Source organism: Platalea leucorodia (genome assembly GCF_965183815.1).
Source record: "Platalea leucorodia genome assembly, chromosome: 27".
In the NCBI taxonomy this organism is placed as follows: domain Eukaryota; kingdom Metazoa; phylum Chordata; class Aves; order Pelecaniformes; family Threskiornithidae; genus Platalea; species Platalea leucorodia.
Window position 1 is genome coordinate 2,182,083 of NC_138849.1, and position 20,955 is coordinate 2,203,037.

Below are 20,955 nucleotides of genomic sequence, written 5' to 3' on the forward strand. Positions count from 1 at the left end.
CAACTCTGAGTTGTTAATAAAGCAAACGTAGAGACACCCTCTTTCTGGTGAGAATTCTTTAACAATGTTCAACTTGCCTTTGACCAGAAACCCCAAATCTCTCTCCGCGGGGCTGATCTCCAGCCTCTCGTTCCCCACGTTACACATGTATGTACATGTATGTACATCCAGGGTTGCCATATCCCAGCTGCGAAATCCGCCACTTGCCCTTGTTAAACTTCATACGGTTGGTGATTGCCCACCTCTCTGATTTGTCCAAATCTCTCTGCAGGGCCTCTCTGCCCTTGAGAGCGTCAACGGCTCCTCCCAATTTTCTGTCATGGGCAAACTTAGATAACAAAACTTCAAGTCCTGCATCCAAGTAATTTATGAAGATGTTAAAGAGCACTTGCCCCAAGACGGATCCCTGCGGCACCCTGCTAGTGATTGGTTGCCAGCCCAATGTAACCCCATTTACTATAACCCTTTGAGCCCAATCCATCAGCCAATTGCTCACCCATTGCATTATGTCTTTATGAGGCTGCATGATTTTGTCCAGGAGGATTCTGTGAGAGACAGTATCGAAAACTCTACTGAAATCCAAAAGGATTACATGGCCTGGCTTCCCTTGGTCAGCTAGGTGGGTAACCTTTTCATAGAAGGAAATTAAGGTTGTTATCAGGACTTTCCCCTCAGGAACCCATGCTGGCTGGAACCAATGAGTGCATTGTCTTTCAGGTGTTTTCCAGTAACTCCCAGAATCATCTTCTCCATAATTTTTCCAGGCACAGAGGTGAGACTGACAGGCCTGTAGTTACCAGGGTCACCCCTGTTGCCCTTCTTGAAGACTGGGACAACGTTTGCCAGCGTCCAGTCAACTGGGACCTCCCCAGATTCTCAAGAGCAATGAAAAATCATTTGAGACAGGTCTCGCTATGACATCAGCCAGCCCTTTAAAGTACCCTCGGATGGATCCCATCGGGCCCCATTGACTTACAGGGATCCAGCTGGAGCAGCAAATCCCGCACAAGTTCGGAGTTAGTTGGGAGTTTGTCGTTCTCACAGTCACGGTTCTCCAGCCCAGGGTTCTGGGGGTCCCAGAGCCCATCATCGGTGTTGAAGACCGAGGCAAAGAACATGAATTGGTCAATATGAATTGGAGAAGGCTGATACCACTTTTGTTCTGTAAGCAGAAAAATAAAGAAAACTGGAAAAAGAAGAAAAACTCATTTAATGTTCCTTGTTATTTAAATCTTCTGTGCTTGGCTACACTCCACAAATTTCTCAAAGTAGCCACAGAAGATTTGAAGAATTGGGGAAAATCATGCACAGAAACATGGCTTGTTAGGTTGTTTTGCATGTTAATGATCTCTGTGGTGCCAAGTTCCTGAACTGCAAAGAATGAAAGAATGAACAGGCCTCTAAAGAAGTGGAAGGCAGAAGCAAACACCAAGTTTCTAAGGGTTTTGAAGGCCTGACTGAGGGCCAACACTGACAAAACCATGAAGGGAATGACCAGCGAATGTGTCGGTCCCTGGGTGCTCATTAAGCAAAAACTTGGAGACACTAGTTGTAGGTGGCAAAGGCAACGTGCTGGTGGCATGTAAGCCCTTGATATTTGTTTATGATCACAGTGGTCAAGCGCTGATCCCCAGGACCTGGTAGAGGAGGTCCTTCATGCACTGCTCAGGACTCTGCCTACGGTCAAAGTGAGGGGTGGGGGCAGGAGGCAGGTTGGTGTTAGACTCTGTTTCTTTAATGAAAAAGTTTTGGTTTTTCTGGAGATGTGTCTATGTGTTTAAGTTCCACAAAAAACTTAGAGGTTTATAGCCCTGCCAATGGCCCTCAATCACCTAAGCTGTCCCTGTCCCAGACTCGCTTGCCTCCTCAATTTGGATCCATAAGCAAGCACTGCACTGCGCATCCTCCTTATTGTGCTGCCCTAGAATCAAACTTTGAACTATTCCATGTTAGCATGACGTTCTCTTGCTCTTTCAGGTCTTCTTCTGGCCTGTCACACACTCTCTTCTATGCACACACCACTCTATCCGTACAGTCCCATTTGTCTCAAAAAGCCTTCCCACTTCCCCTGCAGTAATGGGACCTCACTCCAGGACGTTCATGCATTCTTGTCCTGGTTTTGGCTGGGATAGATTTAAACTTCTTCCTAGCAGGTTGTAGAGTTCTGTGGTTTGGATTTTGTATGATTGATTACACTGTTGATAACACACTGACGTTTTAGCTTTTGCTAAGTAGTGCTTACACCAGTCAAGGACTTTTCAGCTTCCCACACTCTGCCAGGTGCACAAGAAGCTGGGAGGGGGCACAGCCAGGACAGCTGACCCAACCTGGCCAAAGGGCTATTCCATACCATATGACATCGTCATAAACTGGGGGGAGTTGGCCAGGGGGCAGTGATTGCTACTCAGGTATGGGCTGGGTGTCTGTCAGCAGGTGGTGAGCAGTTGCATCTCTTGTTTTTTCCTAGGTTTTGTTTCTCTCTCTCGTGTTTTTTTTTCTTCCTTTTCATTACAATTTATTGTTATTATTTTTAGTTTTATTATTATGATTATTTTATTTCAATTATTAAACTGTTCTTACATCAACCCACAAATTTTCTTAACTTTGCTCTTCCGATTCTCTCCCCCATTCCACCGCGGGGCGGGGAGGGGGAGGGAGCAAGCGTCTCTGTGTTTCTTGATAGCCAACTGGGGTTAAACCACGACACCTCCTATGAAAAATTCTCCAGTCCCTTAAAGCAGCATTGTGACCCTTTTGTGGACTTACTTTAATAGGGGAACAACTCTTTTTTACTGGGAAGCCCAATAGTGGACACAACATTCCAAGTGTGACCTTACCAGTGCTGAGAAGAGGGGAAGGATCACCTCCCTGCATGTGTCAGCAATGCTTTTCCTAATGCAGCCCAGGAGGCTGTTGGCCTTTGCAGTGAGGGTGTACTTCTGGCTCATGCTCAGCTTGTGGACTCTCCATCCCTGGAGATATTCAAAAGCCATCTGGGCACAGTCTTGGAAAACTGGCTCTAGGTGGCCCTGCTTGAGCAGGGAGGTTGGACCAGACGGCCTCTGGAGTTGCCTTCCAACATCCACCATTATGTCATTCTGTGATTCTGTGGTTGTCCTCCAGGACCACAAGGTCCTTCTCTGCAGAGCTGCTAGCTAGCCAGCTGGCCCCCAGCATGATATCCAGAGTGTGGCGGGACAGAAAGTCCAGGGACTTTCTCAGCAGCAGCTTGTCCTTCTTGGAGATCAGCTGCACCTCTGTCACAGGCCCCACAGTGCTGCAGAGTCACTTGGGACAGCAATCCCCTCTCCTGCCAGGGCTGCACCGCCCACACATGTTTCTCTCTGGCCTTGGCGACTGCAGCTTTTGCTCTCTTTGTGGGAATCTCATTCATCCTTATGTTGCCATCTGCCATTCACTCCAGCATGCCTCTGTTGTGAAGCAAAGACTTTTCGCAGAAGGGGCACAGAAAAGAGGAGCCAGAGCCCCGTGTGCCGTCAGAAAGCTGTAACATCAGTGCAATAAGAGAGGAGGTGGGGAAGGACAGCTTCCACAGCTTTTGTGGTGGATGGAGATACAGCATCTTCAGGTGAGACCAGCAGGCAAGACAAGGAAGACGAGGAGGCGGGATGTCCTGTGTGATGAACAGGAAGCTCAGATATGTGGAGCTCCTCTATGGGACATGCAACAGGTTAGGTGGGAGCTTTTGTGTGTGTGTCAAAGGAAAGGCCAAAAAGGATGACACTATGCTAGAGGTCAGTTGTGGTTTGACCCCAGCCAGCAAATAAGCAAGCATGCAGTTGCTTCCTCACCCCCCTTCTACACCCACAGTGGGATGGGGGAGAAAATGAGCAGTGTAAAAGCAGGAAAGCTCACGGGTGGAGATAAAGACAGTTCAGAAGGTAAAGCAAAAGCTGTGAGTGCAAGCAAAGCGAAATGAGGATTTCATTCACTACTTCCCATCAGCAGGAAGACGTTTAGCCTTTTCCAGGAAAGCAAGGCTTCATCACACGTAACAGTGACTTGGGAAGACAAACACCCTGACCATGGATGTTCCCACTTCCTCCTTCTTTCCCCCAGATTTTACTGTTGAGCACGACGTCATATGGCATGGAATACCCCTTTGGTCAGTTTGAGTCAGCTGACCCAGCTGCGCTGCCTCCCAGCTTCTTTCCCACGCCTCAGCCTACTTGCTGAGGGGGCAGTGGGAAAGAGAAAGCCTTTGTGTGCTGCAAGCACTACTCAGAAGGAGCCAAAGCACTGGTGGTGTGTTATCGGTGCTGTTTTAGTAACAAATCGAAAGCCCAACACCATCTGGGCTGCTATGAAGAAAATTAACTGCATCCCAGCCAGACCCAGGACAGAGTTATGGGTCATACAGTCAGGGTGAGGAATGAATAAAGTTTTGTTAGAACGTCACGGTGCCCAGGCCCTTCTCGTCAGGTCCCTCCCCATGCTATTGCATGGAGTTGTTCTGCAGCCTTTCCTTCTAAACCATCATGTTTCTGGTGGCCAAATCCCCTGGTGTGTCAAGATCCCTCTGGATGGAACCTCCTACATTCCAGCTGCTAAGTTATGTGTGCTGATGTTCATCCTGAGTTGCAGCGCATCTTGCAACGTCATAAGTAGCTGCAGGACACTACGGATAAGAAAAGTGTACTAGCGTAATGGAGATGCTATGCAAAGTTAAAAGCACGGTGATAACTGTTACAGAAATTTTCAGCAGACAATTGGTATCTCTAGGTTTGCTTTATTTTCAGGCAACGATATATCGGTGGACCAGAGTAAGTCAAACTATTTTACTCCACCCTTATATACCTTGCATTTTACATTACTTCATTGAGATTACATAGTATGTGTGTCTGTTCTGAACAAACAGAAATTCCCACGTGTTCAGGGCATTTAGAACGTCTTGATTTGTTCCTGTTCCAAAGTCTCACTTCTTCTTTTTCCTTCTTTCAGGTTGGCTTGTCAGATGACCTTTGGGTCATCTTGGCCAAATCTTATTTGATTCCTGCGATTTCTTCACTTCCTCTTGATTTCCACGTATACCTAAATGATTTCTATTTCTTATCCCTATGTACTTAAAGCTAAATAATTTTCTATATTTCAATCAACACTTCTACTTATTCTCTAACTTCTATTTAAGTAGGCAGATTTTAGCCTGCCTCAGGGTTGGGGGCTGTATAGGGACTAATAAGCAGTCTTGCATGGATTTAATATAAATGAGTGAGGTTGAACACCTGCAAGCATACAACCCATGTAATTTATACTCTACATTGTTCTTCTTAATGTAATAGCTTAAAGATCAAAACTTACTATGCATTTAACTCATTGTTAACAATAACCATCTCAGAAAGACAAAAGGAGAACACAAAGTGAGCAAACGCAGGGTCTGCGGCGAACCAGTTGAAAGGGTTTGGAGTTTTGCATGGGAAGGGACGAGGCTGGTCAAAGAGTAGGCCTTGAGAGGTGGGAAAAGAGTAAAAAGGGAATGAATGGTGAAGCAAAGGAAATGATCAAGGCCTTTGGGGACATCTGCCAAGCAGGCCTGCATCTGAGCAACACTGCCTGGAGCAAGACAAGCAAGGTGCTGCTGGTCTGAGCATACTAACATTTGACTTACTTCCATGGTCACGGGGAACCTCAGAGCTTTGGCTAATGTCATCAAGAGAAGACCCAGAGGGGAAGGAACCACAGCAGTTTCCAGTCTCCTGAATGGGACTTCAGGAGGTCTCTGGTCTGACCTCCTGCTCGCAGCAAAATCAGCTATGGAGTCAGATCACATTATTCAAGGCTTGATCCATTGGGGGCTGGAAAGCATCCAAGGACCAAGATGGCATAACATCTCTGGGCAACCTGCTCCAGTGATTGGATGCCCTCATGGGGAAAGAGATTTTCCTTATCTCTGTCCTGAGCCTTCCTTATTTCAACATCTGACTACTGCCTGTTATCCTCCTGCCAAGTACCACAGTGACAAGACTTTCTCCATCTTCCTGAAAAACCTCCCCATAGGGACTGGCCGGCTGCTCTGAGGCTCCTGAGGCCTTCCCTTCTCCAGGCTGAACAAGGCCCTTTCCCTCAGTTTCTCCTCTGAGGCAAATGCGCCAGCTGCTGAGCATCTTGGTGGCCCTCTGCTAAACTGGCTCCCAGCTGTCAACATCTTTCTCAGTGTGGTGGGCCGACGCTGATCCAGCAGCCAGGCTGCCACTCACCCTTTCCTCCCTTTCATCAGTGGGACGGGGGAGAGACTAGGAAGAAACAAAGTGTGAAAAGTTGTGTGTCAAGACAAAGACAGTTCAACAGGTGAAGGAAAGAGATAAAAAGCAAACAAATACCCAGTGAGCGACACAAAGGCAATCACTCACCAAGTCTCACAAGCAGACTGATGCCCAGACATTCTCCCAGCAACAGACACCTTGAAGAGCAACCCCCCCTCCCTTCCTTCTTCCTCCAGCTTCTAGTGCTGAGCACAGTGTCCTATGGTATGGAATATCCCTTTGGTCAGTTGGGATCAGTTGTCCTGGCTGTGCTGTCCCCTCCCCTACCCCCAACTTCTTGCCCACCGCCTGCCTACTCGCTGGGAGGGAGCAGAGTGAGAAACAAGAGAAGCCCTTGACCATGTGCAAACACTATTCACCAATGGCAGTTAGGTTAATGGTTGGACTCAATGATCTCAGAGGTCCTTTCCAACCTTAATGATTCTATGATTCTATGAATAGCCAAAACACTGGTGTGTTATCAACAGTGCTGCAGGCACAGATGCAAGACATAGCACCATACGGGCTGCTAGGAAGAAAGTTAACTCCATCCCAGTCAGAACCAGTACACTTGAACTGGAGTCCTCAAAAATGGACACAGTAGTGTATAGCAGTCTAACAAGCGGCGAGAAAGGGGAGACAATCACTTCCCTCGCTCTTTTGGCAAAGCTCCTCTTTAGGTGAAGGAACTTAGGAAATCTGATAAGCCTTACAGGACTGCCTCCTCCCAGGACATGAATGATCTATCTGAATAACCAGGAAGAGAACCACTCATCTCAGGATCCTGCTGGTATAAACTGACTGAGCTACATGAAGAAATCTTTTCAGGTAACTGCCCAGGAGGAGCCTGTGGTTGCTACCCAGGAAATGCAGCCATCTCCAGGGAAGCTCAAAACACTCCCAAGCTGGCTGGAAGAAGTACCAGCAAGGTACAGAGCATAGACATGCCTCCAACATTGGTAAAGCTCCTTGCGTGGATGCCTTGGAGGAATCTGGGGCTGCTCCCTGTGGAATTCAGCTATCTCCATGGGAGACCAAAACATTCCAGAGCTGCCTGCCAGGAGTCCCAAGGAGCTACGGGGCATGGACCTGCCCCCAACACACACAATGCTCTTTGGGATGCCACGCAGGAGCCCCACAGAGCTATCCAGCATGAACCTGACTCCAGCAGACACAAAATACCTTGGGTAGCTACCTTGGAAAAGTCTGGTACGGCTGCCTGCGAGATTCAGCTCTCTCCAGGGCAGGCGAAACATTTTGGAGATTCCTCCGAGGATTCCCGAGGAGCTACCAGGCATGGATCTGCTTCCAACACCAAGGAAACTCTTCAACTAACTAACTAGGAAAATTGTGGTGCTGCTACCTGGGACTCTAGCTGTCTCCAAAGAAAATCAACACACTCCGGCAGATGGATGGGAAAAGTCCTGACATGAAAACAGGAATGCGCCTGCCCCCAACATACACAATGCTCTTTGCGTAGAGCAAAGATTCTGGTGCTGCTACCTGGGAAGTCACTTGCTTCCAGAAGAAACCAAGAGGCTCTGGGAAATTCCTGGGAGGAGTTCCAGAGAGCTATTGGGCATGGACCTGCCTCCAACATACACCAAACTTTTTGGCATCTACCCTGGTGCAGTCTGGGACTGCTACCCAGGACTTCAGCTCCCTCCACAGCAGGACAAAACACTTGGGCAGATGCCTGGGAGGAGTCCTGGGGAACTCCAGGGCATGGACATGTTTCCCACTCCTATCAGCAATCAATGACGGAGTATCAACCAAGAGGATGGCAGCAGTCAGTAAGGGCAGCCATCAATCCTATAGCAACAACCAATCTTTTACCAATCACAAATAGAAAGCAATGACCAAGTAGGTGTATACTACTGCAGGTTACTATAAACTTAATGTTAGGGAGGGAACTTATCCTCCAAATAGCACCAGATATACTGATGACAGATTACTTATATGGAGGTATAATACTGATATAAAGTGAATCAGAAAGATTTCAGAAAAGGCCAAAGTATCCCAGAGGGGAGGACAAACCCATCCCAGAGGGGACCCAGCCATCCCAGAGGTGGGCGGATAAACCCAACCGACTCCAAAAGCCAGCCCACAGTGGGAACAAAAACATAAAGGACAGAGGCTCACTTCACAGGTGACCTGGAGCTGCCTGGATTCTCAGCACCTAGCTGCGCTTCAAAGCAGCCAACTGCATGGTTTCAAGGATGCTGCTTGTTGCCAAGCTCACAGGAACCACCTTCTGCTCAGTCATTTCCCCTTCCAACCACTCACCTTTATGGCTGCTCACTCCTGCCTGCTCCTGCCCTAGCAGCTCTCAGACACCAGGGACCTCACAAGCACCTGCACAGCAGGAGTGTCCTCACTGCTAACACCCCAGCCTAGGAGGAGTCCCAGAAAGCTACACAGCATGGACCTGCCTTCAACATGGACAAAACGCCTTTCCTAGCAACTTTGGAAGAGCCTGGGGCTGCTACCTGGAAATTCAGCTGTCTCCTGAAAAGGCCAAAACGCTCCTGGAGATGACTGGGAGAAGTCCTGTGGAGCTACCAGGCATGTACCCGAGTCCTACATGAAAAAAACTTTTCGGGTAACAACCCAGGAGGAGTCTGCGGCTGCTACCCAGGAAATGCAGCCGTCTCCAGGGAAGCTCAAAACACTCCCAAGCTATTTGGGAGGTCTTCCAGGCTCAATCCTATACTTTCCTGGGTGAAGTTTTCTTGGAACAATTCTTTCCTGGGTTGTTTTAATACGTGTAACTGCAAGAAAACATCCCTGACAAGCTGACTGGAACTTCCCATTGCCAGAGTGTGCAGAGATGCAGTTAGAAAGGCAAAAGCTCAGCTTGAATTGGAACTGGGCAGAGACATCAAAAATAACAGGAAAGTGTTCTTCCGGTATGTAAATTGCAAGTGGAAACAGAAGGAAAACATAGGCCCACTCTTAAACAGTAGAGGTGAATCAGTTACCAACAATGCTGAAAAGGCAGAGGTTCTCAACACTTCCTTCACCTCTGTCTTTACCAACGCTGTTGGATCTCAGGCGTTGTTAACGAAAATCCAGGATGATCCAAACATAGACCCACCAACAGTGAAGGAGTCAGTATGTGAATTATTACAGGAGCTTGACCCCTACAAATCAATGGGCCCTGACGCCATCCGCCCGAGGGTGTTGAGAGAGCTGGCTGATGTCATTGCGGGGCCACTCTCTACAATCTTCGAGAAGTCGTGGAGATCAGGGGATGTCCCAGAGGACTGGAGGAAGGCAAATGTCACCCCTATCTAGAAGAAGAGCTCAAGGGAGGATCAGGGTAATTATAGGCCCATCAGTCTTACTTCAGTCCCCGGGAAAGTTACGGAACAGATCCTCCTGGGGGCCATCACGAGTCAAATGAAGCACGTGACTGGGAAAAGCCAACACGGCTTCACCAAGGGCAGATTGTGCCTGACAAATCTGGTGGCCTTCTATGATAACGTGACCTGCTTGGTTGACAGGGGGCGAGCGGTGGATGCCGTCTATCTGGACTTCTCCAAGGCTTTCGATACAGTTCCCCATGGCCCAACGCTATTCAATATCTTCATAAGTGATCTGCATGACGGGATCAAGTGTAGCCTGATGAAGTTTGCAGATGACACCAAACTGAGTGGGGAAGTAGACACTCCGGAAGGGAGAGCCACCCTGCAGGAAGATCTGGATAGGCTGGAAGAGTGGGCTAGCAAGAACCTTATAAAGTTTAACAAGGACAAGTGTAAGGTCTTGCACCTGGGAAAACATAATCCAGGAGTGCAGCTCAGACTGGGATCCACCTGGCTGGAGAGCAGCTCCGTGGAAAGGGACCTGGGGGACCTGGTGGACAGGAAGCTCAATAGGAGTGAACTGCTGCTGCTGCAGCCAAGAAGACCAATAGGATGCTGGGTTGCATCAACAAGGGCATCACCAGCAGAGATAAAGAAGTCATTATCCCTCTCTACTCGGTGCTTTTCAGGCCACACCTGGAATACTGTATACAGTTCTGGTCCCTGTTATACAAAAAAGATGTGGACAGGCTGGAGGGGGTCCAGAGAAGGGCCACCAAGATGATCAAGGTTCTGGGCAGCCTGCCATATGAGGACAGGCTGAGAGAGCTGGGCTTGTTCAGCCTTGAGGAAAGGAGGCTTCGAGGTGATCTCATCACCATGTGCCAGTTCTTAAAGGGGAGCTACAAAGAAGATGGAGACTCCCTTTTTACAAGGAGTCCCATGGTGAGGACAAGGGGTAACGGGTACAAGTTACTCCCAGGGAGATTCCGATTGGACACAAGAGGTAAATTTTTCACAATGAGAAGAGTCCATCATCGGAATAATCTCCCCAGGGAAGTGGCTGACTCTGCTATGCTGAACACGTTTAAGACTCAGCTGGACATGGTGCTAGGCCATCTCATCTAGATTGTGCTAGAAAGGTTGAACCAGATGATCCTTGAGGTCCCTTCCAACCTGGTATTCTACGATTCTATGATTCTATGATTCCCAGTTCTGGTAAAACCATCCGCCCTCTGTACCCCCATTTCCCAAGAGCCGGAAGAACAGCTTGGGGCGGGGAAAGGCAGGTATCAGACCTTGGGGTGAGAGAGGGGCACAGGCATGTGCCAAGGGAGCTGCATCTAGTCAGGAGCCCTCCTCACTGGCTTCTGTGAAAACAAAGCCATGGTTCGTGCTCCCACCAGTACAGAGAAAAAAATTCCAACATTTCCCTCATTTCCTAGGGATTCCTGGCATATCAAGAGCTACCTCTCTGGGGCACTGCACAGTTCAGCTACCGATGGTGTACAGGGTCATCCATAATGAAAACAATACAACCCATCAGCCTAGGAGCCAGACGGGTGTTGAGGGAGGGCAAAGGGAAGAAGGAAAATAGTATGTCAAGCATGCAGAGAGGGCAATGTGTGCTCTTCCAGCTTAAAGCCAGCACTTATAGGGAGACCACTGCCACAGCCTCCATAGAAGGACACCATTCATTCCACTTCCCACCCACCATCAAGCTTTCTTGTGTTGGCACTATCCATTTTTAAGTAATTTTTAAGTTCTGTGTTTAATAGAAAACACCTGGGCAAGTCTGGGTGCCATCAGGAAACACCCCAGACTTCACTCTAGATTGTCAGCACATCAACATTCAGGGATGGAGCGCCAGCCACGTCCATCGTCTTTGCGCATTCACAAAATCCAAGCCTGCTGGTGAAGCCCTTACTCACAGGAGTCGTTCCCCGTTGCGGCCATCGCTCCTCTCACAAACAGAAGGGAAAGCTCTGGATGACAAAGGATGTCAGGACGTGCTCCAGGAGGAGAAAACCAGTGCAAGAAGATCCCCGTCACCTAATGGCAAAGCAATAATCCTAGCTCAATGAAATGAGTACCCCAAACGAAACACCCTGAACAGCATCCACCATCCAAACTGATTCAGTGGTAGTTTGAACTGTCGCAGAGCTGCGGGCTGGCGACCTTACCATCACCGTCACAGGGGCCCAGTTCACAGCAATTACCAAGGCCCTTTTGAAAGACTCAAATGCATGTCACCTCCTCTGAAGAGGACCTGCTGCTTATCCGTTGCCAGTGTTCGCAGCAGAGCCCTCTGGCTCTCCAACCAACGCTTTCCTACCTCGTATGCAGGAGTTACAGGCTTTCAGCTGCTACTTTAACAGCTCTCTTTGCCCTGCTCCTTTTCTGCCTTGCGTCCTACTCTATCAGTCAGGGTGGGCTTCTTGTCACTCTAGACCGAGCCCAGCTTCTCAGTATGACAACTACACTGCTGTCCCCATCCTTACCTATTTTAAAATATGGAAAAGAAATTATAACGAATAAATAGTAACTCTACCTGTAGCCCGTATCTATCTAGTCTATAGCGTACAGCTCTGAAGATCTAGACAAGCCTATTCCCTATTTCCTGTATCTGCCTGCTCTATGATGTGTCCAGAAAGCCAAATCATAATTACCTTTAACAGCGAGTGCAACCCGGGGGGAAAGGGGAAGAAAGAAAAGGTGGAAAAAAGGAAAAGTGTAGGCATGCAATTAAAAAAGAAAGGAGCCGAGTTATCGCAAAGACCATCTCAGCCCACCTAGCTTTAGCTGGTAAAAAGTTGTGCAGCTCAGAGGAACAAAAGCTGACTTCGATGCACACAGATGTCTGAGTTCAGATGTGAAACAGCAGAAAAACCATGACAGGGCTCCTTTTCGCATGCTGGGACTTCCTTGTTACCCTGATGTTCTCCCAGACTAACAGGGACATAGCATCTATCCAGTCCACGTGCGATGAGGAGAAACGGGTTGAACGCTAAGGGGACAGAAAACAACTGCATCTGCAGAAGCAAAGGGGCAGTCGCGCCTCAGCTTCGGAGATGCCCAAAGCTGCCTTGAGCCCCAGGAGCCGATGACGCCTGAACATTTGCTTAAGCCTGAATCCCTGCAGGGCCTGCCAGCACTGGGTAGCCCTAGGGACAGAAGCCAAGATCAGTGGACAGCCCCCATGGGGAGAGTGACGGGGCTCTGTCCTTCCTTCCTGGGGTCATGCCAGGGCGTGGGAACACAGGGCTCTGGGATGAGCCGGAGGGTGCAGGAAGGCCCTGAGGGGACACAAGGGCAGATGGGGGCCTGGGGGCACCCTGAGAGGAGCCAGGGGCCAATGGCGAGCTGGCTCCCTAGCCCTCGCAGTGGACGCCCTGCCCCTCCCAGCCCAGGTGGCGGGTCACAGTGGGGCCCTTTGTGACCCTGCTCTGTGACACCCCACGGCACCCTATATAGCCGGCGCGGCCGCAGCCCTGCAGTGCTGGAGAAGACAGCGACAGGACAGGGCAGGAGCGTGGAGCTGGCGAGGAGACCCCGAGCGCGGCCCACATCTCTCCCTGCGCCCCAGCAGCCCCGTGGCGCTGAGGTTCCCTTAACCTGCCCCCTTCCCCCCCACACTTTCCTCCATTTTGCAGGATGGCGGAGAGACCCCCCAGCTGCCCCAGGGTGGCCTGGGAGGTGGTGGGGACTCCCCAGGAGAGCAGCTCTCGGCCAGAGCCCTACGAGGCGTCCATGGTGCAGCCGCTGCAGAGCGGTGAGTGAGGGGCCCTGGGACTGGCAGGGTCAGGGCCAGCGAGTGCGGCCGGCTGGACGCCGGCATCCTGTTTCCTCGGCACACCGGCAGCAGGGGTCCTGTGGGCAGGGGGCACGGCGGTGCCAGAATGGCAGGGCTGCTTGGGGCTGAGAGCCGGCTCCAGCACAGCCTCCCTCCTCAGCCGTGCCGAGCTTAAAGCTCTTCTCGCCATTTGGCAAGCTTGTTGGCAAAGATGCTGTGTCCTACCGACTCTTTTGTGTTTCCCCTCCATGCAGGCGAGACACTGCCAGAGGATAAGGCAGAGCATCCGGAGCTCCAACCAGAGGGGGATTCTGAGAGCGCCCGGCTGCTTTCTTTACTCAACAGCAGTGACCTCACCACGGTAATAAGCTCCCCCCTTGCTAGGACTCTTGTCCGTAGCATTGGCAGGAGGCTTGTGTGAGCAAAGGGACCCAGAATCAGTGGGCTTGGCATGGCCTCACTGTCCCTGCTGAGAGGGTTCCTGGTGTCCCCGAGCAGGGACTGTCCGAGGGTGGCGCTCCAGTGTCCCAGCAGCAGCACCAGCCCTCCTGGCCACCAGCGAGCCCTGGCTCTCTGCAGGGCCAAGACACAGTGCCCATGACCCCAAGCCTCCTCCCTCACCCTCTGCTCTCTCCTCTGCCCTGCAGAGACTGCAAGCCCTGCTTCCAGCTTTCCTGCGGGCCCTGCTGACAGCATTGCCAGGCATCTCTTGCCAGAGCTGTTGGTGCTGCTCGGGCAAGCAGCACCATCAGGGTACTTGGCGTGACATGGCTTCCCTCCCTTCCTTCCTCCCATAGCTGTTTGGAGAACACCTCAAGCCTGCTGAGACGACAGACGTTCTCCTTGTGGCCATTGAGGCCTTGACAGCAGACGACATAGCTGACAGGGAGATGGGCAGCACTGTCCTGGCCATGGCCGGGAGAGACCCTGCCTCCTGGCTGAGGGATGTAAGTGCCCTGGGGCTGGATTGCCCTGCCCCTGAACCCTGTCAGGCCTTGTTCTTCCCTCCCTGCCTAGCTCAGCTCTCTCGGGCACCCGAAGCCATTTCAAGGCAGCAGAGAGGGACAGGAAGGGCAGCAGTTTCAGTGGCAGCTTGGGAAATGGCTGCAGTCCAGTGGCTGCACACCATCCTCACCTCTGTCCCCTCCAGGTGCCACAGATCATGAGGTACATCCACAAAAACGTGGAGTGCATCCGCACGGAGCCAGCGCGGCACAGCCTGGACTCACTCCTCCTCCTGCTGAGCGAGTGGTGCCCCAGGGAAGCGGTCAGGAGCCTGCTGAAGATCTCTCCAGCATGTGACAGGTAGTGGCCCCGACAGCCTTGAGAGCTTGTTCCCTGTGGGGAGAGGGGCCCAGAGACTCTCTGGCTGCCAGACCCACAGCAAACTGCAGGACATCCTCGAGGAGCAGGGCCTTCCATCCCACGGCGCTTCCCAGCCCCAGGGGGTCAGCCAGGCCCGCAGCAGCCAAAGCTGGCCAAGCCAGAGCCCCGCCACCACACTCCTCCCTGCCCCATGGGGAGCACCACCTCAGCCCCCTCCTGCCTGCGTGGGCAGGGCCCCCGGGCACCCCAAGCGAGGGGGTGGGCAGGGCCAGGGCTGCAGCACAGCCTGGCTCCGGAGAGGCTGGCGCGGGCAGGGTGCCGTGGCCGAGGCAGCCCTGCTGACCGAGCGCTCTGGGTCTGCAGCGCTGCCCTGGCCATGTGGGAGGTGATGATCTCCGTGCCTCGGGCTTTGCGCAGTGTCTTGACGGAGCTGCTCAGCGTGCTCCAGGACCAGCGGCTGCGCAAGGTGTTCAGCTCTGCCACGGAGGACGCCTGCATCTGTCCCTTGGCTGTGAGTGACCATGCTCAACTGCAGAGCTCTGCCTGCCTCCCCAGGGAAACAGGCACGGCCCCCTCCCCTTCTGGCTGCCTCCCAATGGCCACCTCCTCCAGGACATAGGGACGCAGCCCCTTAGAGTCAGCAGGGACCTGCCCAGCACCAGCCAGACCCCATGCCAGACACTTGGGGCCGCCCCGTGCTGGTTTGGCCCCAGTGAAAAAAAGCCACAAAGCCTGCCCCTGCCCGGGCAGCGCTCTGCTTGCCCCCGGCCCGCATGCCCCTGCCCTGCTCTGCAGCCTGGAAAGCTGGGGCAGGGGCAGAGAAAGGGGCAGAAGGCAGAGTCAGGCCAGTTGCTGGGCCTGGGGCAGAGGCACGGCCTGCAGAGGCTGAGGGGGCTTCAAGCCTGGGCAGAGGAGACACTCGCCACCGCCCCCGTGTCGTGCCTCCTTTGTGGCAGCGCGGTGGAGGGAGCCCTGCGGGCTCTGCTGCTCTCTCACTGCTGTCTTCGTTTTAGCTGCTGGTCTGCGGTGACATTGAAACAGAGGAGTTTGCCGCCCTCTACAAAGCCCAGAGGTACCTGAGGCATCCAAGCCTGCTGATGCTCTCGCTGGTGCTCAGCGGCCTCCTCACGCTTTCAAAGACAGCGGAGACGGTGAGCAGGGCGCAGTCAAGCGGAGCCATGTTGGCAGCCGAGGCCTGGGGCAGTGGGTAACGCGGCGGCTTGGCCTTGGCTGGGAGTCAGACTGTGGGCTGGCGGCTCCAATCTCCCTCCCTGCTAGGGAGGGGGCTGGTGGGTGCCTGGGGAGCCCTCCAGGCGCAGAGGGTTACCAATCCAGCTGCCCCTTCAGGCCTGTCGCAAAAGGAGGTGGCCGAGCAGGGGACCCTGCTCTCCTGCACTCCCTTCCCTTCCTCCTGCTCTCCCCGCATCCCCATCAGTGGCCACTGCCTGCCAGGAGGCTGCTGCAGGGACTGCTGTGCCAGGTCCTGGGAGGCTGGTGCTCAGCGACCGGTGCACTTTTGCCAGGGTGGTCTTTCAGCGCCTCACAATAAGGAAACCGTGCCTTTCATGCAGGCAAGAAAAATCCTGGTCCTGCTGCCAGACATCGTGGAGACCCTGCAGGACGCCAACGCCGAGGTCAAGACGAAGGCCCTGCTATTCCTGAGGAACATGATGGGTCACCTGAAGAGGGAGGAGGCCAGCCTCATTGCTCTGCAGCTGGCGGAGAAGCTCCTGCCCCTCTTTGATGAGGTAAGGCTGCCGTGGGAGCCGGAGCCCCACTGATGGGCACTCTGCAAGGACAGCTGCCCTTCAGCCCAGCCCTGCGGGCAGCACTCAGGCAGGGCTGCTGCCCTCCTTGCTCCTCTTGCGTGGCCTTGCAGGGCTCTGGGGCCATTCAGCCGGGGCTGCAGGTCTGGCCCACGGCTCCTGTGTTCAGGAGCCGACCCCAGAGCATCTCCCCTCACATCAGCCACGCCAACGCCCTTGGCTCCCTGTGGGCAGGGGGCGGCTCTTGCTCAAGTCCCCCTGTCCTCCTCCCTACCAGGAGGCCAGCCAGGTGCAGGAGCTCTCCATCAGCCTCTTCAAAGACACGATGAAGACTGTGGTGGGGAGTGACAAGGAACGGATGAAGAAGAACGTGCAGAGGGTCCTGCTCCCGCTCTTCCTCCATATGAACGACCAAATCAGCAGCGTGGCCAAGGTGCAGTGACCAGCGACCAGTGTCGCGGGGAAGGGCGTGCTGACACCATGGGGGTGGCCTGGGCATAAGGGGCAAGGGCTGCTGGACGTCAGGCTCTGGGAATGAGTGCCACCTCAGGGTCCCACTGCTCCCCTCCTTCCCTGCGCTGGTCCCACCACTGCCTTCCTCCTTCCCCGCTGCTGCCTGCTGCAGAGGTGGGTGGGGAGCTGGGTCCCCTCCCAGCCCCGCTCTCCCCATTCAGCCCTCCTCCAGCACAGCGCGGAGGAAGGCTCCCTGCAGAGCCAGCACAAACTTGGCCCAGACAGTTCCCAGACCTGTCCTACTTGGTCCAGCTGGGCGCAGCAGCATCCCATGGCCACTGAACAGGCTTCCCAGCTCTCCCTGCAGGTGTGGGAGGCCAGGGCTTTGAGCCCCAATCCCTGTCCCCCAGGGCTTTTCCCAAGAGACCCCCAGATGTTTGGGCCAGGGCATGTCCCAGCTCCCAGAGAGCAGGATGGTTTCAGGAATGAAGCCCTGCTCCCCCAGGTCCCCCTGCACTGGGCCAGTGCGCTTGGTCTGTGCGGAGGGGTGCAGCACGTGCAAGGGGTGCAGAGCCAGCTTGTTGCCCAGCCTGGGCCAGGGAGAGCGGTGGGAAGGGAGATGCATCCCGGGATCAAAGCTCTGCCCACCCGGAGCCTGGGCGTGAAGGGGCTGGGGAGCCAAGCGTCCTGCTGGGGGATGCCCATGGGAGACGCTGCTGGCTCTGTCCTGCCCGGCGTCTCTGGGACTGCGGCCCTCGGTGCCTACAGCCGTAGGCCTACACCTCCTTTCCCTTCAGTCTGCCCCATCCCTGAGAGCAGCTCCGCCGTTCTCGAGCTTCTCTGTTCTGCTGGCCGGCAGCGTGAGACACCTGAGGTGGCGGCTGCCCCGTGTCCCTGCCCTGGGCACTGAACCCAGTTCAGACTCTGTCCCCCGCTGCCTCTTCCCATAAGGGGCTGGGAAGGGCTCGGAGCCTGGCCAAGAGGAGGAGGATGCCAGGTCTCCTGCCCTGGGCTGCGCTGCCATCTCCCAACCTCTGCTTCTCTGCAGGCCTCTAGGGACACCCTCCTCGCCTGTGCAGAGTTCCTGGGCTGGAGGAAGCTCAGCGACCTGGCCGAGACCTACCAGACCCACCTGATTGCACAGTGCTTGGTGAGGACAACCGCCAAGCCCCAGGGCCGGGCTGGACGAGGGCTGCCCCACGTGCCACGGGGAGGGCTGTGCAGCTGTGCCTCGCCTGCCCTGCTCCAGCCCAGAGCCCACAGCCTGGAGCTGCAGCCTCCTTCCCTGCCCTCAAGCACGGAGCCCCCAAGGGCTCTTCTGCAGGCCCCTCTCCCCTCCCTGCCCCCAGGCTGCTAAGCAAGACCTGGCAGTGGCACAGAGGGGTCTCAGCACCCCCAGGCCCCCTGTGCCTGCGGCTCTCTCGCAACCTCAGCCCCACAGGGCTCCTGGCTGGGAGATGGGGAATCGCCGGGAGGGAAGGGGGGTGCTGGTAGGAGGCACTGGTCGGGATGTCTGGGGAGGGTCTGTACCAGCCCCGTGCCCTTGTGCTCTCCCCAGCTACGGCAGGACAGGCGCAGGGGGAAAGAATACCTGCGTCAGAGCCTGCCGTACCTGAAGGACCCTCGGGCCGCCTTGCGAGAGGCAGCCGTCAGGTTCATCGGTGAGCCACAGCCCCCGGGGACCCTCTTCTGGCAGCCTGGCCCCAGTCCCTGCCGCTGCACTGGCAACAAGGGGCAGCCCAGTGGCTGCCAGAGCCCCAGCTGCCTCGTGCAGGGCCCACCGCGCGGGTGGGCTCGCTGGGCGCCTTGCTCAGTGCCAGCGCCCTCACGTGCTGTCCAGCCCTGGGGTCAGCCCTGCTGAGGGGGAGGAGGCTGTGCAGCCAGGGTGGAAGGGCCAGGGGCTGTGCGGCTGGGAGCGTGCTGGGGAGCAGAGGTGTGACAGGAGCTCTGTGCCTAGGGCTTGCTGCGCGGCACCAGAGGAACCTGAGCAGGGAGGAGCTGTGGGCTATCTGCGACGGTGAGCAGGGGCAGTGCTGTGCTGGCCGGGGCTGGTGGGGCAGGGGCCAGAGCCTGGGCAGGGTGCTGCCATGCCTGGCCCTGCCCCAGGAAAAGGCTTCAGGGGCCGAGGAAGATGTCAGGGGCACACGGGGCATTCCTGAGCAGCAGCTTCCAGCGGGTCTGTTTGTGTCACCTGCTCCTCCTGGCCAGGGAAACAGAGAGGGTGGGGCTGGCATGGTCTGGAGGGGACTCCTGGGGGTCTCTGCAGGCCGTGGCGGCTCATGTCTGCTCTGCTTCCTTCTTGTGCAGCCCTCCTGCCCTTGGGGAAAGACCCCGATCCCTCCGTCGGCCTCCTGGCAGCTGACACCATCTTTGTCTTGACAAGAGACATGCCAACATCAAGACGGAGCCTGCGGTGGCTGTGCTGCTGGCCCTGCTGAGCCTTGGAGAGATTAAATTCTCCTCTGGACGTGGCCCAATTTGCATCATTTTGTTTTTAATAAAGCTGGAACAAAAAGCCCAGTCCCATGGTGTGCTGCCCGTGGAGACCACCCTGAGTGTGCTGAGCAGACAGGGTCATTCCTGGCCTCTACCCCTGCCTGCAGGACAGCACGCCCAGACCCAGGCTGTCCTTGCCACAAAGCCCCAGCTGCCCCGCTAGACCGCCACACCTGGAGGGGAGGAGGAGAGAAGCTGTAGCCCAACCTGCCCTTCCTGAGACATCTCGGGGCATGAAAAAGCACCTCAACCCACGAGTTTTCTCACTTTCACCCTTCCCATTCTCTCCCCCCATCCTGCTGGGGGGAGTGAGTGAGTGGCTGCGTGGAGCTCAGTTACCGGCTGGAGTTAAACCATGACGCTCCTTTCTCCAGCCCCTCTTCCGTACCATTAACATCAGGCTCAGCTCCCACACTGTCCAACACATCCTCATGAACCACCACTCCCCTTCCCATCCTTTGACGTAACACACAGCTAGCCTTCCCTCAGTCTATGCACCACCCCTGGAAAATGCCCCTCAAATGTCCACCACATGCCCCCAAAGCGCCCGTTGGATTCCCTGGGTCCGCGACTCTGGGCTCCATCTGTGACGGTGGTCACTCAGGACAGGGGCGGTGCTGCGCTGCCTGGGGTTCTTGGGCACCCAAGCCAGCGCAGGGCGGAACCACGAGGCTCCCCTTGTTCTCAGGGTTCAAAGCGTCCTTTTTAGCACCTAGCCCATCCTTTCCGTGCCCAAAGCCTCCTTTTTCGGGCTGAAATCCTCGTCTTTAGGGTCCAAACGTGTCTTTTAGGACCCACGGCCTTTCCTCAGGGCCCCAGTTTCACCCTGAGGGCCTCAGCCCCAGGGGCGGAGCGAGTCGCCTGGCAACGCCTGCCCAGAGGGGGGGTGGGGGGGGCGGTGACCCGGGACAGCCAATGGCCTTTGAGGAGCCGGGGGCAAGGCACGTGATTGCTCTGTGACCAGACAGCCAATCAGAGGGAAGCTCCCCACAGGGAAGGGCGGGCACTGGGGTGGGTAAGGGGGTGGGACCCCACCGGCAGCATCACCGCAGGGGAGGGTGGGCCTACAGCCAGGGCAGAGTGACAGCCCAGCTAGCCAATCGGAGATCAGATCTCAGTGCAGGGCGGGCACTGCAGCACCACGGCCGGACCAGCTGGGGGCCAATCCCAGGCAGCATCACCCCAGGGCAGCAGACTGACAGCCCTGCCGACCTATGCCAGCAAAGCCGGTGGTGGTAAGAAGGCGGGCTCTGCCTGTGGGCAGGCCGAGCTTCAACATGGCGCCCGTGGGGCCTGCCCCGAGGCGGAGCAGCCCCCGGCCCAGGTGCGGGGCCCCTCTTCCCCCCTCCCACCTCTCTCCCCTCTCTAGCCTCGCCCCCCCGCCCCCCCGCAGCCGCCCCCATTTCTGGAACCCCCCGGCTCCATGGGAGCCAGCGGCTCACAGAGAGTCAGTGTCCCGGGGCCATGCGGGGGGGTCCCAGGGCTGATGCTCTCCCCACCTCTCTCTCCGCAGCTGCTGCACATCATCTCCTTCCTGATGCTGCGGGTTCCCC